The sequence below is a fragment of the Catharus ustulatus genome, chromosome 1 (assembly GCF_009819885.2).
Source record: "Catharus ustulatus isolate bCatUst1 chromosome 1, bCatUst1.pri.v2, whole genome shotgun sequence".
Classification (NCBI taxonomy): domain Eukaryota; kingdom Metazoa; phylum Chordata; class Aves; order Passeriformes; family Turdidae; genus Catharus; species Catharus ustulatus.
The window spans coordinates 124,530,601-124,547,152 of NC_046221.1; positions in this window are offsets into that span (position 1 = coordinate 124,530,601).

Below are 16,552 nucleotides of genomic sequence, written 5' to 3' on the forward strand. Positions count from 1 at the left end.
TTATTGCTGGAATGATTAATATTTTCAAAGTATTTCTTGATGGACTTCACAGTTCAAACACACTTATGTCAAAAGTTAAACATACAAACCAAAGCAAAAGTCAATAAAACTGAGCGATGCTTCTACCTTGCTGTTCCTAGAGTTTATGTTCAGTATAACTCACAAGGATTGCTACTCCCTATCAGATATTCTCAAGCGAATCGGAGAGCTTATAAGAATAAAGCAGAAAAGAATAAAGTAGGATACAGAATTCTTGCTTACATTGTCTTCACAGGCCATTTAATTATTTTACAGGTCATTGCAATTTGCATATATTTTGCAAAGGTAATATTAGATATGGTCATATTCAGTTTCAAAAGTGCCTTTTATAGCCCAAAACCGAATGCTGTAGTTTAAAAAATAAAATACGAATGCATCAAATTGTTATGGTTTAACTTGAAACCATTCTCTTTTTTCTGGTCTCATAAAATATAGACTTGCACTACACACACAAAATCCAAATATTCTGAAAAGTTTGCTTATACTACTATTGTAACTGCTGGCACAGAGCTCTATCCCAATTAGACCTTAGGGAAATGTACTGTCCTATTATCTGAGTATGTTTTTGGAAATGGCAATCAAAGAAATATTCTAACACGAACAAGTGTTTCTAAGTGCTAATTATTCATGGTATCACTTGCTGATTGGTGCCTGCGGCCATGAAAATTTATTTCTAGGCTGTATTTACAGTAAAACCAAAAGTGCTTAGTGGCAAGTAGCTTAATCAAATTTAAGAACAGCAGACAGATAACATAGGAGAATTTTTTTTTTTTTTGTTGCTTTAATCCTCTCATTTGGTTTTGAAACATAAGGCCCTGTTCACTTCATTTAAGTCTCACAATGACTGGAAGCCTGATCAATCTGTCTTGTGTCTTCTTAGGGTGAAACTGCAATTGAGTGGAAGCAACAGATGAACAAAGCCCACATTCAAATCTGTAGCTCATTAAAATAACGTTAAAATAGGGTAAAATCGCAATTGTAAGTGAATTGTAGTTGGCTTCTTTCAGCTACATACATTTGATTAATAAACCATACATTCATTAGCCATGAACCACTGGTCTTTAAAGTAAATTTAAATGAATGACCCTGCTTTTTTGATCTTCAGACAGTTTTGAAAACAGTTATGAAATAAAGCTTAAAAAAATAGGTCAAGGGCTGCTTCCTACAAGCCAAAGAGCTAATGGGATACAATCCGTCAAATCCTATAATCAATTCAAATTCTGATACAGAAACTTAGAAAGCTGCAAGTTTACAAGAGACATATTGTAAAACAGCTTTTCAAGAGGGGGAAAAAAAGAAGTATTGTTAATTTGCTTTAAACTCACAAGCAGTTCAACACTTCCAAGAACATTTAAAAAAAAAATACTGTAAGAAGGCAACCTTAATTAAGGTTACAGCAACTCAAATAGCAATGAGAGAATATGGGGATGGAAGAAACCCTGTAAGTCATGAAGCTGAGTATCCTGCAGGAGTTCACCCCAGACCATCCTGTTCAGAAACATAAACTAGGATGATTCTGCCTTGAAACATGAGTAGAAGTTAAACTAGTATTTTTATACAGACTTTTCCTCAAGATCATAGAATCATAGAATAGCCTGGGTTGGAAGGGACCTTAAAGATCATCTAACTCCAATCCTCCTGCCACAGTCAGGAGCACCTTTCACCAGATCAGGTTGCACAGGCTCCATCCAACCTGGTCTTGAACACGTCCAGGGATGGGGCATTCATATCCTCCCAGGGCAACTCATTCCAGTGCTTTACCACCCTCTGAGTAAAGAATTTCTTCCCAGCTAATCTAAACCTGACCTCTTTCAGTTTAAAGCTATTTCCCCTTGTCCTGTCACTATCTGCCTGTATAAAAAGTCCCTTTCCCTGTTTTTCATATGCCCCCTATGGCACTGGAAGCCTGCATGGATGTTTCCAATGAAACCTTCTAATCTCCTCTCCAGGCTGAACAACCCCATCTCAGCCTGTACAATAGATCTCTATCCCTCTATCATTTTTGTGGCCCTCCTCTGGCCTCACTTTAACAGATTCACGTATTTTTTGTGTTGAGGACCCCAGAACTGGACTCAACACTACAGGTGGGGTCCCATGAGCGCAGAGTAGAGGGGTAGAATCCCCTCCCTCGATGAGGTGGACATGGTGCTTTGGATGCAGCCCAGGATGAGTTCGCCTTTCTGGGTTTGTAAGTGCACACTGCTGGCTCATGCCCAGCTCTTCACCCACAAGAACACTCAAGTCCTCCTCTGATGGGCTGCTCTCAATGGCTTCTCCCAGTCTGTACTCATGCCTAGGGCTTACCCTGACCCAGGTGCAGCACCTCACACTTGAACTTACTGAACTTCATGAGCTTCCTGTGTCCCACTTCTCAAGTTTGTCCAGGTCCCTCTGGATGGCATCCCATTTTTCTCTTGTGTCACCTGCACCAATCAGCTTCATGTGATTTGCAAATTTGCTGAGGGTGCACTCAATCCTTTTGCATCATCAATGAAGATACTGAAGAACACCAGTCCCAAGACTTATCCCTGTAGGACACCACTCATCACCAGCCTCCATCTGGACACAGAGCCATTGACCTCAACTCTGGCTGCAATGATCCATCCAATTCCTTATTCACTGAGTAATCCATCCATCAAATCCGTGTCTCTCCAGTTTGGAGATCAGGATGCTGTGTGGGACCATATCAAAGGTCTTATGGAAATCTAAATACGGTAATTTTACGACTACAAGGCACACCGGACTATAAGGCGCACCTTCGGGTGTTGGCAAATTTCCAAACTTTTGCCGATATATAAGGCGCACCGGACTATAAGGTGCACTTTTTTTTTTGCAGTGAGGATCTGCTGCCAGCTCCCCCTGCACGGTTTCTGGCCAAGGCCCCACCTCAACCTGGCAGCTGCAGCACCACGGGCCCCCAGGCTCAGCTGCACCCAGCAGCCACGGGGCTCCAGGCCCGCCTGTACCCGGCAGCCACAGCCCCGCAGCCCCGCCTCCACCTGGTAGCCACGCCCCTGCTGGCTCCCCCCGCGGCTCACAGCTCACACTTCGGGTAGGCAAATTTCCGAACTTTGTCCATATATAAGGCGCACTGGACTATAAGGGCACTTCCAGGTTCGGGCCAAAATTTTAGTCAAAAGGGTGCGCCTTATAGTCGTGAAATTACTGTAAATGATATCTGTCAGACTTTCTTCATCAACCCTTGCCATCACACAATGGAGTGATATTATAATGATGAAAGGTCACCATATTGCCCAGGCACAATTTGCCATTGGCAGAAGTGTGGCAGCTGCCTTGGATCACCTCCTCGTCTTTTATGTGCCTTAGCACATAATTAAATTAAGAATAAAGCTTTGTCCCATGAACAGAAATCACTGCTAGATGATTAAAAGAGTTATCAGGAATTGCTCCTAAAGAACAGTATTTTATTCTAGGAATACTTTGGTTTTCCTGGGAATTGATCAGTTGTTTTGTCTCCACTGGAATAATTACAACTGTCTGCCACCATTTTTTTTAGGCATTCTGCATGGACATGACAGGCTGCAGGATATGGTGACAGCTGGAACAAACCATTGTTAATCCCATACCTGACAAACAACTACCAGGTCATGCTTTTGAAGAAGATGAGCAAGAAAATGATTCCTAACTCAAATTCAACACTCAACATCTGAGCCAGCCAGCCACCAAATCTGTTTGATATTTTCCTGCCTCCCTAATCCCACTGAGGTATCACTTCACCCTCCTTGCCAACTCTTTATTATACTTGTTTTAGGTATCAGGGGTTCTCTCTGAAGCTGTAACATGAAAATATTCAGATCCTGATTTATCTGTCTTAAATTAAAGTAACCAGTAAGGATCCTAATCTCCCTGCATATCCCATACAGCACATGGAAAGTACAGATCCTAGTGTGAGTGCTAATTCAGGTGCTCTGAATTCCTCTCTAGAGATACCTGTCTCACCTCCACAGAAGAGGGACAACTGCAGTCTTAACTTCTATGTGGTCAGGTGCATGAACTTAGTATGGGTGAATGTATCTTACACTTACTTCACTCACCAGAATTTCACATTTTATTTAAAGATGAGTCTGCACCATGATGGCTTTAGGGTAGCATGCCAACAAGTTTCCAGCCTCTATCTCATGTACCAAAGAAGACAGTAAGTACTCTGCTTTTGGCTGTTTGTTGGTTTCAGATTAAACTGTAGGTACCAGAATATAGCTATCTAAAACTGCTTGATCTCTCTGTACCCAAATCAGCACCATCAGTGGAGCTTCAAACTGATTTATTTCACCTGAAGTAAGCAAACAGGGCTTAATTCAGCTGCCTCAAGATAGGGGTCTGTCTAGTACTGTGAAATGCTCCATGGTATTTATTCCACATTCACACATAGCTGGCATGTTTGACACTGCCATGGATGGAGAATTACATCCTTCTGGGCCCACAGCTGGAGGCCTCACAAGACAGACGTCTCTGTTTAGGAGAATGAATGGTGCCCTTTATGGCTTCATTACAAGTATGCCCCTGCATCATAAATGATTTCTACAAAACCATTAACAGTATCTCAGGAGAGGTGACTGGGGAGAGAACAAAAACTGAGGATAAATACACTGGAATTGGTCTCATCGCCCATTTGGACATGCTGGAAGCTCAAAGTGCTCAACACTCTGAGGTACAAATATCACCACACTCAAACAGGGAGTCTGTGCAGGGAGTCCTTGCAAGCCCCACACAGGGATTGTGCTGAAAACTGGACATCACATATAGAAGATATGGAGCAGCAGAGCACTCCCACTTATGTGGCAGCATTGATTTTATCATTTAATAAATCAAACACTGTGACCAGCTTTCAGGCAGTAGCTAAACAATGTCAACACCCATTTTTGGAAAAGTTACTGCAACTGTGGCAACCATCTTTAACTCTCCCTTAGTATATGCCATAACATGGTGATTGTCTGAATGTCAAAGGATCCAGCCTGATCAAAAAGTGTATCTCAGTTCAGCTGAGCATGGGAAGCCTTGAAGATAAACTCATTTAATGTCTTTCCTGGCAGCATAAATCACCCCAATCAACTTTAGTGAAATTTCTCATAGAATTAAGGAAACAGTAAATGTTACTGCTAAGCCTATTTAAAAGAGGCTAAAAAACCTGTGCTTTTTTTCTTTTTAATTATGCGGCATTTATTTTACTACAGCCACCATCCATTGGTGTGTAATCCACTGTAATAACTACTGCTAATACACAGTATTTTTCAATGGTATTTTATGTTTGTTTGTTCAGTGCAGGAGAGAAAATGGCTATAAAATAGTAGTAGAGGTAAATATTATCACTTAAAAACAAAGTGGTGGTAACAGAAAGCCGTTGACCTAAAATCTTTCATATTCTGGAACTGTTTTGATCATTTTCTTTTGTATTTATTTCATGCATGAGCTGTTAATTTAGCTGTGTTACTATAATTAAACTTTAATTCACTCAATGCTGGAATTAGAAAGTTGACATGTTGTTTAAGAAGAAAGCCTTTACTTCAAGCTGATGGCAGAGAACACATTCCTCTTTTGATACTGATTATCACTACCCATATTGAGGACTGAACATGCAGTAATTGTCTGCAGTGAGCACTAAATATCAAATTTGTTCAATAAATTTATACACAAAAGTTTCCATGTCTTTAGAAATATCACCCACTTTCCCAAATACATAGGAACTGAAAGGGCATAGATTTCTCCTAATTAAACAAGAGAAAGCCACCAGAGAGCCATCCTCACTCAAGGAAAACAGAAATAGCTTCCATTTTGCTAGTGGCCAGCTCTGTGACGAGGGCTGATGCCACTCAGTTACACGAGAGCCACAGCAGTGCAGCCACTCACAAACCACTTTCACCAGTTTGGAATTAAACAAGGGACAGCTGGGGATATAAAATAAAGACTGCATCATCAAAAAAATCCTAAAACAAATATTAGAAGGAAAAGCTATTTTCTGAGATGACTGGGATATATTACTTGGAAGCAACTAAAGAATTGGATGAACGTGCCAGGACAAAGCTTTCTATAGGATGTCCTAATAACCAGAAACAGTTTTTTAAAAAACTCATTTGCAAGAAAGTAGAATAGTTTTTCTCTCAGTGTGAATGGGTCCATCCTTGTTGACTTCTACTTGGAAAGTTAGAAAGACACTTTTCAAGACGAACAAGTTTCTGATTAAAAACCATTCAGAAATGGAATTTTTGCATGATAAATTGCTACATGAAACTCCATACAACATCCATAAAGTGCAATGGAACTTCATTTCCAAACACTGAAGCAAAAGGATTAAAACTCAAGAATAGTCTGCTTTGAAAAAAAAAAAAATCTCTGTACTAATTTTTGTTGAAATAAATACATTCTTCATAAAAATCAAGAGTTGCACAATATGATTTTGTCTATTTCCTCCTAATTTAGCCATTAGGAAGATATTCCCTTACTGTGAGAGCAGTGAGGTACAGGAAAAGGTGGCCCAGAAAAGTTGTGGCTGCCCCATACCTGGAAATGTTCAAGGCCAAGACTGGATGGAGCTCTGAGTAATCTGGTCTAGTGGAAGGTGTCCCTGCCTATGGCATGGTGGGGCTGGAACTAGATGATCTTTAAAGTCCCTTCCAACCCAAACCTTCTATGATTCTGTGAACCAATATTTTCCATCAAAAATCAAAACCAGCAAAACAGAAATTCTTAATCTGTCTGGAACTCAGCAGATTATTCCAATAATCACAAGCACTTCTGGAATCAGCTGCCAATGCCAGTAGTTTATACACACACAAAAAAAATATTCCTATGGGAAGAAGGATATTAGTGAAGTACTTTAGGGACTGGCTTCAAGGTAGTTTGGTTTAAAACTTCCACCAACAAAATATTAACTATAAAGGTGAACATGAAGTTGACTCACTGGCAACAAAAAGAAGGACCAGAAATCACAAAGATGACATGTGGCACATCAGTAATGGAAGCTCTGTTAGCCTGACTTGAAAGGCAGTTCAGGACAGGGACAAGAACTGCTAGGTGCTGTGCTTCCACAACTGAAAACGCGGAGGAGGCCAAGGACCAAGAGCTATCATTTCTTTCAAGTAATGAGACCCACAGACACAATAGTACTGTCAATCCACATACTGTCAACAGAAATACTTCTAGCACCCCCCCAAAAAAATCTCTGATGAAGTCCCATCTAGAATTTCAAAGAAAATAAATAAATAAATAGATTGATTGATTCATATGCTATAGGAATGAGATGAGTTCTTTGGACAAGGACTTATAGTTACTTATCATAGTAAAACTGCAGCTTCCCCAAAATACACTGGCAATAATTGGAAAGTAAAAACAGATTTATTTAAGCTAGTATAAAAGTGTAGGCAAAAAATTCTGGGTGTTACCAACTAGCCTATTTGAGGTTGAGACAGTAAGTCTAATTTTATGGGTTTTATTAACTTTTTTCATCTTTGTCTTTCTGTTCTCTCAACCACAAGAATGATGCCTAGAACCACAAGCCAAGAAACTTGTTTGTGTCCTTATTAAGATGAAATTCCTATTCAAGCAGTTCACTTTCCAAGCTGAATCATCTGGAGAAAGATATAAACCAACAAGCCCAATCTTCCCCATTTTCCAAAATTTGTAGCAAAACGACAGCTTGCCCCAGGAAGAGTGGAAAACAAATCTCTGTAAGAGAAGTCCTTCCACGTCACAAATTAGGCTTGATAAATCAAATGCCTTGTCATACAAGTTTTGAATTCATGTGCCAAATTGGGGGTAGCAAGCAGGTCTGCCTTCCCACCGTGGTGAAAACCTGTCTCTGCCTGAAGTCCACGGGCGATGTGAGAATTCTGAGCCATCTGACAGCTAAAAACGTGACCCACCTTCACAAAAGAAGCATATGGCTTCCAGCACCCAATTCTGACAACGTTTTGTCCTTATTCCAATTTTGTGCCAAATTCTCTAACTCTACTACATTTTCGCCTAACATATTATTCACCTTGTGAAAGGATGTTAATCAGTATCATTGTCAAAATGCTTCTCTGGGAAGACAAATTTCCACCAGGAAAAGGAGACTACTTAGAAATCTTTTTAAGCGATATCATAACATGTCCTAAAACAAAACAAATAAACAAACAAATAAACAAAACTCACACACAAAACACCCCAAAAAACAAACCAACAAACAAAAAAAATAAATAAATGCAGATTCAGATTTTTATACTAATGCAAACTATAATCTGAAAGTAAACAAAGAACCTCTATTTCTGTGTGCCCGTCCCAAAGAAATATTATTTATATCAGATTATTTCCCTGTCTCCTACAGGATGCAGAGAATCTGAGTCTTCACTTGATCTAAAGAAGAAATTCCCTTTTTTTTTCCCTGATAAAACCCCAGTCAAATAATACATGGACTACACAGTACTAATAATTCTGCATTATTGTTGTTCGCATCTCTTTTACAACCCACGTTTACACTTGATTGTAATGCATGGTAGACATGTGGGCATTGGGTTGACCAAAGTAGAATCTAATCCAACCTGAGACCACAGGTGAATGACTCCCTTCAATAACTGCAGCATAAAATCATAACCCTACTTTACCCAAGTGCACCTCCACAGTTTTTCTGTTGAAAACTGGTAATGAGAAAAGGTTAAAGTGCCATACACTAGTGACATGTTATTTTTCCAAGGCTCAGATTTCTGTCTATCAATGTATTTATACTGCTCTTGATGAGAAGGACTATAAACAAACCGATATTGTGCAGCACCTGCTTGTGTAATTCCATCTGAAGTAAAGTAGGTCAAGGAATTGCACTTGGTAAAATCTCTTTATTTAACTGAACTGTCATTTCATTACACCAATATTTGGCAAAACTGAATACCATTGAAGTAGGCACTGGAGTTAATTGCTCAAGGCATATAATAAAAGGATTGCAATACAAACCCATGTTCAGAAAACTGTGTTAGAGCAAACAAAGGATTAAAAGCAGAAGGAAACTGCTACTGCTTGAGAGAGGCTGGGGCTCTTCCAGCTCTTTCAGCAAAGGAATGGGTTTTTATCAGTACATTTATCAGTACATTGTGCAGCACACTGCACACAGCTAAAAAGCATCCTTGAGCAGATGACTTCAGACTCTACAACACAGGATGAGGCAAACACAGCCCTGAGTCTGACACAAAGAGTGCAACTTTGAGCAGACTTTCAGAGATGTGACAAAGAAGTCCCCAAGAGTAAACAAAGATTTCCAGGATTCCTCCACTCCACCCCTTCCAGGAGGTGCAAATAGCAGGTGTCTTGGCTCCTCACCATCCCTGAACTTCACTGGTGGTGCAGCATTCCCTCTGTCTCTCTCTTGCTCAGAGGTTTGGTCCTCTGGCAACCAGCAAGTAGGTGTCTGATACATTTTTTTTAGCTTCATGGCAAGGATTGCACTTTGTTAATACTGCCAGACATATATGATAGCTGTCAAGCTGGTGAGTTATTTTAACACTTGGAGAACTGGCTCTGAAACAGTCAGGTAGCAAAATGCTAATGAAAAAGATAAGCAAATGAGTCAAATCAAGTATGCTACACTATCTGTCTTAATGTTGCCTGGACGTCTGGAAAGAAAAAAAAGTCTTTCTACTGGCCAAATTCATTTTTCTAACACCCAAGTGCCTTCCTATAATTCACTAACTCACCTCACTTACAAGTCTCTCCCCTGGAGATAATTGCAGGTGCAGTATTTTTTAAGTACTCACATTTTTATTTCTTCTAGTTTCTCACCTCCAGTTTCTCTCTGGAATTTTCCTGCCAACAGCCATGGACCTACATGCACTCAGAAGGGTAAAAGTTTCTGAAGAATATTAGTCTTCAATATTTAGTAGAAGGAAATGCTTAGAATTTTTGTATCCACTGCATGTGCCTGAAAAAGAACCAGTAGTGCAGAATTTTGTCCTCACACAGGAAAATGGACACTTCTTGAAGCTAGTATAATTTGCTGCTCATCTGCATTACCATAGTTTTTTTCTTCAAACAATTACATGATTGAAGACTTCATTTAACAAAACACCCCCCAAAACTGTAAAAGTGAGCCAAATCTAGTGCAATAATCGAAATAACCATCTTATTCAAGAAAATTAAATAGCTTTTTTTTTTCTTTATATTAGAGTTACTACTCAACTGACAATTCAAAGTGCTACAGTAACTGACCCTTTATACATCACATGGAGTGTTCTAAAAACTATTAATTCAACCAAGAAGGAAGCCCAGGAAGGAAGCACTCACAGATACTGCTATGAAAATGACTCCCAAATACGTTAATGATGGTGCAAGGGCAAAAGGACAATGTCACTATTTTTACTCATGTTGTTCACTTTTTACACAGAGGCTGACAGTGGTTTAGTAATAGTTTAAGTCAGGCTGGGGTGTCCCTTCATTGAATTATGCAAGCAGCCTGAATAGAGAGTACATTTGAAAAGCTACTCTGAGCTGTGAAAAGAAACATGTTGCAGCTGGTGCAGGTGATCATCTTTTCATCCAGGCTGCCATCCTCCTCTTGTTTGCTTCCCTCCTACATGCACATATACATCATTGTTAATTTTAAAAAGACATATCCTTGAATGTGTTCCCTCTGCAGATTCTTTACTACCTCATAATTTCCACCCATGAATCACAAAGATAAAGGAAAAAAAGATCCTTACACAAAGAAATTAATATTATGCTTGATGTGATTGTGATATGATTCTTAAAGACAGCAGTCAGTCCCCTAACCACAGTTGTTGACAATTACATTTTCAAAAGCATAATCACAACTTAATTGTAAGTTTAGATATTTTAATATCACAAATAAACAAAAAAGATGTATCTATGTATTGTAATTGGCTGATCATACAAATACTTATTAAATATAAACACATATGCTTTTGTAGATTTGTTAGAAAGATTCGTTAATTGCTTAATGAAAGATGTCTTTCAGATACTAATTCCTTCATTTAGTTCGACAGATTAAATTTTATATGAGGAGATATTAGCATGCATGCAATGAAGTGACAAGGACAACTAAAAAGCTTAAAATGTTAATGGATGAAGTGCAGCTTTCTCAGTTACTCCAAACTAAAAGCTATAATCTTCATTACATGCACTAAAGATCATCTTTTCCTTTGCTTTCTGCAGAGATAAGACAGCTATATTTAACAGAGAAACGAACATCACAATATGTTTCGATTCAGCTGCTATATTTTCATCATCATAAATAAATTATGAAAACTTGAAACAGTGCATGAATGATTCTGCATAGAAAACAACAACAAAAATGCAATTAATTTTTATAGAAGAGAAAATTGATAGTTGACATCCAAGCAATCCAATTGCTTCTATATTTCATCGCAGTAGCTTTAGGTAATTATCTTCTTGATAATCTCTCTTTGCAATGTGCTTTCAAAAAAAACCAAAAAACCCCAAACAATTGGCTTTAGTTACAAAGGCACTACAGGGTTAATGTCAACCATTACTGTAAAAAGCAAATTACTAGCAATACCAACAGTCCAGATCCTTCCTTTTTGCTGTAGACTGAAGTTCAATCTGGCATCATCTTTTCTCTGTCCCCAGTAGGGTGCAGGGAGCCCTCTAGCTTCCATGTGGGATTCCTACTGTGGTACATATTGGCCAGCATACAGCTGCTCTAAACAACTATTTGCATCTACAATGCGGTCATCCCACCACCTTCTTTTCAGATCAATATGATTGGGACAAACAATAGTTTGATTTTGATTGCTCTATAGTACGCTTGGGTAGAGCTGCTGAATGCAAGCGCATCGCTCAGAGACAATGGGCTGGTTCATCATCCAAAGCGTCCCTTTTCAAACAGCTGCCTCTGCCACACTCACCCTGACAAACGTCCAGAAAAACAGATGGTTTCAGCATTCATGGGCAGTTTAGTGAAAGCCCTAGAGTCAACTATTCAAGACATTTTATCATCTAGCTGATAATAGAGCATTGCTTGGAGATAAAAATTAAAAATACATTTAAAAACTCTATTAATTCGCACCCACGTGCAGCCCCCCTTGCACATACACAAAACAACTTCCCGTGCCCTGTAACACTGCAAAGTGCAAGCACTAAAGGAAGCTTCAGTCTTAATTCCTTCTGTGGAATAGCAGCACCACTATGAAAAATGACAATCAGCGGGTAATCTTACCAACCACATAGACTGCAGTACCCACAAACAAAAGCAATGAATTAGTAATTGAATGGGAAGTTTAACTTTGAGCTGCCTGAGGTTTGCTGTGTATTAAACCAGGTCTTGTGGGGTTTTTTTCCCTTTTTTTTTTTTTTTTTTTTTTTTTTTTTTTTTTTTTTTTGCTTGTGTGTATCTAACAAATAGATATTTTTGTGGCTCAACCACAAATGCTTTTGAGGCATTGTATTGAGAAAGGCACATATAAATTCAGCTCATACCTATGGACAATCACATCATTTCCGACCAAGTCACCGGTAAAAAAGCAGCCTCCAAGGCAAAGCAGCTGTGCTATTAAAAAGCTGAGGGTCTGTGCTCCCTTGAACATAGCTGTGCCACACTTATCTGGAGGGACATGAAGGACAGTGAATGGCTCCTCAGCTCCACCAGCCACAAAGCCTGGCCTAGAGATGAGAAATAGGAAGTATTATCCTTCTGGGCTGTCTGAGCAGTGTTATCTTTCAGAGGATGCATTGCTCCAATTTGCTCCACAAATCCTGACAACTCTGGAGAAACATAAACTCCTTTAAGGCACACTGAAAAATCTAACTGTTCTTGAGGACAGATAGAAGGATTCGGCTTCTTTGAAAAAAATGGTGTCATATTTATTATTCCTCACTTAACCTTTTAAAAAGATTCATTATTACTGATCTATTAATATTTTGTTGGACCACATGATTTTTCCACAGCAAAGATAAATGCCATACTTGACACTGCATTGGTCCAACTAGCTGAGCTGCTGCACAGTCATGCTCACTCTAACTCTGCTTTTCAGTGGAGCATGTGGGACTGAATCTTCCAAATGCTGGGAACATTCTGGCAGCTGTATGCAAGTATGTGTCACACAGCTCTAAAGAAAATCAAAGAAACAGAAAGAGAGGGTCAGCAATCATCTTTGCCAATACCTCAATGGATACAACTCAGCAGATGTATTTTAGAATTGAAAAATAGTCATAATAGAAAGAAAGACAAATCTGGCCATATACTGTGAATATGCACTTACATTCTTTTTAAAAATTTTTGTTTTCTAAAAATATTGTGAAATTATATTCTGAAATTATATTCTGAATCCAATCAGAAATCTCCAGCAATGAAAACTTTACTGAAGGAAATCCCTGAGTGGTGAGAGATGGTACCAACTTGTAAAACTGAAGATATTTTAGTCCATGTGGCCATACACAAATATAGCCATCATGTATAAAGTAGCTTTTCTCTACACTACTAATGATGTCAGTTTTTAAACATGGGCTTGTATTTTCCCAATAAATTCTTCCTTACTGCTGCACTTGTACAGAGACCCTCTGAAGACACTTCTAGTGTCTGCTTCTTCTTTCAGAACTTCTCCCATACCTCTGCTGTAACACCAGCCAAGTGTTACAGGTGAGCATGTTATCTGTATTGATGATATTAGTTAGGAAAACAAAAACAGAATCCTCAGACACCTCAGGAGATTGTTTAACCCCTCTGCTGCATAAAAAGGGGCAAGGGGCATAAATATTCTACACTAATTCCTTGAACCTTTCATTTTAAATCATTCTTTTAAAATTCTTGATTTCCTTGTGATTTCTTTTGGAAACTCTCCAATTTATCTACATCTTTCTTTATATGCAGTCCCCAAAACTGGATTCAATACTCCAGCTGAGGCCTCACCAGCACCATATGGTGCAAAATAATTACTTCCCATGTCTTACACATGACACTCCTGTTAAAGAATCCCGAAAAAAGAGGTGCTTTATTTGCAATAGCATGTCCTTTGTGAGTTGTATTTCACTTGTGATCTCCTAAAACCCTAGACACTTTTCTGCCTTCCAGTTACTTCTACCTTATGTCTCTCTGCATTTACTGTATTGTAAGCAAAATATTTTGTCCTTCTTTACCAAAAAATCACCTGGTCAATTTTTACAAAGATGCTTCTGAAACAATTCACTACTCTGAAGTGTTGCAAACCTCCCTGCCTGCCCCTGCCCGACTCTATGAAAAAAAAGAAAGTGTATTATCTCATTAGCATTCTGAATGATGGATTAGATGGACCAGAGAGCAGAACTTTCTGTGGAAGAGCCACATTCAGCAAAGTCAGGTGAGGGCCCCTGCTGCAGCTGGGAAGGGCACCACCCATAACTTCTCTTTGACAACACTTCTCAACTGCTTCGCAGCCACTTACAGCGATTTCATCTAGGCCATATTTTTCAAGCTTGCTTATAAGAATGTCATGTTGGACAGTGTCAAAAGCCTCACTTAAGTCAAGATACATCACATCTCTAGGAGAAGTAGTTATCCACTAGGCCAGTTACTCTGTCAAAGAAGGACATGAGATTGGTTTGACACAATTTGTTCTTGACAAATTCATGCTGGCTGTTTTTTATTACCTGATTATTGTCTAGGTGCTCAGGAATTGTCCTAACATTTCTCTGGGGGATCAAGCCAGGGCTAAACTGGACTTGGCAACTGGAAAAAGGAGTATGCAGGGAATTAATGACAAGCCTGACTTTCTTCAGCCCTGCCATGCTGCTTCTGTTTACATTAAGCATGGCTTATAGCTTAAGATCAAGCCAACAAAACCTGGCCAACTTCTACAGTAGTATCCTCTTGGAGCTAAACACTCACATTGCACTGCTACAGTGCAAGAATAATTTAGAAGAATAATTTAATCTAATTCCGGTCTGGGAAGCTACAGGACTGAAATCCTATTCCCACTTTCTCCAACAAGGAGAAAGAACTTGGTCTTGCATTTTAGCATGAATTACCTCAGACTTCTGCTGCTCAGACTTTCAGGGCTGGCTTTACTTCTCCTAGTGACACATTATTGCAATATGCAGACAAATACTTAGTTTTCTAGCACATTTAAAATGTTACCCACTCAGCCACATTAAAAGGAGTCTTCATATTGCTTGTAACAGCTTTGAATCAGGCTTCAAACAGCCTTTTAACCAGGCTTCAGAACACAAAATCTATCATCTTTCTTTGTTTTCATAGCCTCTTTCCCAGAAAGGTCCTGACCTTGTTTGAGATTTTGAGTGGTACTGCAATAAGAGTAATAAATATTATGGGAAAGTCATAAATCCCACCTCAGTTTAGAGAATGAGAGTATGTTGTGAAATCAGAAGAGATTTAGCCAGAAAAAGAAAAAGAAAAAAAAAAAAAGGGGGTGGGGTGGGGAGTGGAGCAGCAATCTGGGAGCATTCTGTTGCCAAAAAAAGAAAAAGAAAAAAAAAAACCAAAGAAAAAGACCACAAAACAAGACCCAAACAAGAAAGCTCTTTTCCTCTCTGCTTTACTTCCAGTTTAATGTTTCCCTGGTCATCTTTCCTATTTATATTTTCCTAATATTCAAGTGAGTTCTTTTTCGTGCACATATGCAAGAGATAAACAAGAAATTATTTTCTTCCTCCTTTCTATTACTTCTTTTCAGCCTTCTTCTTACTTTTTTCCTATTTACTCCTCTCAGTTTCCAACATATCCATCCTACCCCACAGACTCATCTCTCACCCCTGTCATGCCTTTTATTTCCCCTATCTTACTGTATAGGAACTATTTCTCAGTTCCCTTCCATAAGCCTTTCTAAGCACCCAGGTTTTTTTACAGGTATCAAACTAAGTGTTGCACATCATTTTGCAGCCATGTCTGGGTTACCTCGATTCAGCTTCTCACACTGCTGTTTCCATTCTTGTCTGCTCCAACACATCTCACCCTCCGCATGGCAGAGGTCACAGGGCATCAGAGACAGCAAGGCAGGCAGGGCCATGGAAGAGCCACGCCAGCACCTCTAAAGACAGGTGAGTGTAGACAGGGACGAGAACACACAGCCAGAAGCCTCCACAGCCCTGAAGGACAGCTTACACTTGACTCTGGTCACGGTTGTTCCTCAGCCTTATTTAGATGAGTGATTTTGCAACTGCTGGAGACCCCAGGTGGTCCAAATACCATTCCTAAGGAGGACATGGTAGACAGCTAACGTATGCTACACGGCAGCCTACGTGTACCAGGGCCCTCAGTCTTAAAAAAATAAACCCACATAAGCTAAAACAGCACTTCTAGTTTTTTTAAGGTGGTACTGAAAACATTCAGTAAGACCTTGTTCCAGGACTCCTTGATGAAAATCTCTGAGCTTCTGTAGAGCAGTCCATTCCTGTTCTTCTCTGTTTCCTCTATGGCCATCTGTTTGTCTTGTTTCCATGATGCAGTTTCTTGCAGGAGAAGGTATTCCAGGCTTTTACCATGCTCAGCACTAATGTAATAATAAATAGGTTTGCATTTATAGACAACACCAATAAAAAAAATTAGATTTTCTAATCTCCATTT